General features: G+C 47.2%; 1 pseudogene; it reads right to left on the minus strand.

The window, feature by feature from the left end:
* Positions 1-541: 541 nt before the first annotated feature.
* On the minus strand, positions 542-1,082 carry LOC125120816 (elongation factor 2-like; annotated as a pseudogene).
* Between the last annotated feature and the right edge of the window lie 1,520 nt (positions 1,083-2,602).

The following is a 2,602-nucleotide window of genomic DNA, read 5'->3' on the forward strand; positions in this document are numbered from 1 at the left end:
GTGGGGAGACCTATGTGGGGGGAGGGGCTGCGGGAGGTAGCCTACAGTTTGTCCTGGAAGCTTTCTGGGGACTGGGACATTTTCCTTCAGGTCTCTGTCCTTGTGCAACACCCCACGACCAGGCTGGGGCAGCTGCTGTGATCCAAGGGGTCAGCAGAGTCTGGAGTTGCCAGGAGCGTGAAGGCCTGGCAGTTCGTGTGGGCCCTCCGGTCAGCAGAGTGAAGCCAAAGGCCTTGTTGTCGGGCCTTCACCACAAACATGGGGGTGCCGGCGACCAGGGACTCCACTAAGACGTGGCCCTGCTTCCTGTTCCGAACCCGCTAGACGCCACCAAACCCTTGTTGTGGACCCTGAACCTCCGCAGGCGGATGGGATCTGCCGACTCGGCTGGCGGCAACATTTGGCGAAGCCTTTTCATTGGCTATCTGAACACTCTGAACAGATCCGCACGCAGCGTCAATTCGCGGAACTGGAAGCGCATGCCCTGCGTGTGCTCCTAGCGCAGCGCTGGTGCCGCTTGCGGGCTCCGTGGAAGCTGGCTTTACACTCTCCTGATCTTGTTGAGGTGTTGTGCGCCCTTGGTGACTTCAGGGAGGATGGTGGGTGCTAGTGGGTCCAAGGCACCACTTCCTTAGGACCTCAGCCAGGTCTCACTCATACTTCTCGGCCTGTTTGAGACCTTCTACCTGAGATCCTGGCAGGCAGACACCTCTTATCCATGTCCCTGGCCAAACGGTCTGGGAAGGGTGGTGCCTTTGTGTACAGCCGACTGTACTTGTTTGGGGCCTTAAATGGGTGCAGCACATTGGACTGCTCCGCTGATGGTTGACACGCCCAGGTAGGATTTCATGATGGGAATGCAGATGTAGCTCTTCTACAGGTCCTTCAGGCATATCAACAGGTGCAGCTAACTGCCAGGTTGATGATGTGCTCCCGTGACTCCTCAGTGATGTGTTGCACAGTGCCGTCTGACTGGCTGGCCTTTTCAGCATTTCCCTCAGCTTGGGCTGGTTGGCTGCTTGGTTCTTGGCCTCCACGGTGACACTAAGGATGGAGCTTATGCTGAACTTCATCACGCACATGTTGTGAGCAGTGCTCAAAGGTGGTGATGGTGCCTGTCTTCACCAGGAACTGGCCCATGCCCACCAGAGCTAGTATTCCCCCAAGGCACGTTTTCAGTGGACACTACATAATGCTAGACAGATTCTCGATGGCCAACACTGTGTTTCTCCTGGCAGGATAAACAGAACAGTGGCTGAAATTAGCAGATGGTCAACAAATTCTTGTTGAATTGACTTGAACTTTTGTTCACTCTTGGTTTCTGCTTATCCGGTGCACTTGGACATCAATGCAGTCTGTGTACTGTTCTCAAATGCAGGATCTTTATGATATGGTTTTCTGGCTTCACATGATGTGGTTGTCCTTGTCAGAAGTCAGCATATTGCCAGTGTCCAGGACCAAGAAGTATACTGAGCTTGTTAGTTTTTATTTGGATCCTTGCTTTGAACTTTGAGTTTTAAATTAGTTCAATATCCAAAGAGTCTTTGGAAATGCATGTTCTATAGGATCATAGTTCATAGACAGGTTTTTTTGAGTTTCAGCAGCCTTTGGAAGTCCTGAAGTGGCTTTGAGCACTGTGGGATCTCCAACCAAGGTAAGTTCTCTTCTCCCACAGCCTATGGGCCATACAACCCTGGTATATGAGGGAAATCCAGGGCTTCCTTGAAGGGGAAAAGACATTGCTAATGAGTATCCTAGAGGGAGGCAGGATAGAGTTGTTAGGAGAATAGATTTTTGAATCAGTACTGGATTTGAATCTCAGGTCTATCTGTTATTATATATGCAGCTTTGGACAAGATACTGAACTTCTCCCAGCCTCAGTGATATCATCTGGAAAATGGATGATAAATAACACCTCTGTCACAGAGTTTTCATGATGTTAAGTTAGTGAATACACATAAAAGATCCAGCCCAGCTGTTGTGTCTTAAGCTGTCTGAAGAGGCTTTGACACCACAGTTGGCTTTAGTGTTTTCTTTGATTTTGTACATACAAGTCCTTTTTTTTTTTCTGGTAAAAAACTGATGGTACCCCACCTTACTCCCTTTTCCCACTTGCTATCTCCTTGAAAAATCCAGGAGCTTAGCTTTTACAACATGTGAGCTCTGGGGTATCTCTTTCATTTTAGGAGCAACTCATAACTCCGAAGCTCTCTAAGGACTTTTGGGGTATTTTTGGCTATTATTTCTTCAGATACTTTTCCTGCCTTATTTACATTCTGTATTCCTTCTGGAACTCAGATTACACATATGTTAGATAATTTCTTATTGTCCCACAGGTCATGTAGGCTCTTTTATTTTTGTCAATATTTTTTTCTCTCTGATCTTAAGATAATTTTTATTGATCTCTCTCTCCAAGTTCACTGATTCTTCTGCTATCTCCATTCTACTAAGACCTTCCAGTGAGTTTTTCATTTGTTGTTATTCTAATGCTTTGTTGGAGAAGAACTGTGGAAAGCCCAGGGTGTTTTTCACACCCCTTTAACTTGGAAGGACTCAGCTTTTTTTAAAAGTTTATTTTTTTGCCCCCCCTTTTTTTTTCAGG

Source organism: Phacochoerus africanus, chromosome 2 (genome assembly GCF_016906955.1).
Source record: "Phacochoerus africanus isolate WHEZ1 chromosome 2, ROS_Pafr_v1, whole genome shotgun sequence".
In the NCBI taxonomy this organism is placed as follows: Eukaryota; Metazoa; Chordata; class Mammalia; order Artiodactyla; family Suidae; genus Phacochoerus; species Phacochoerus africanus.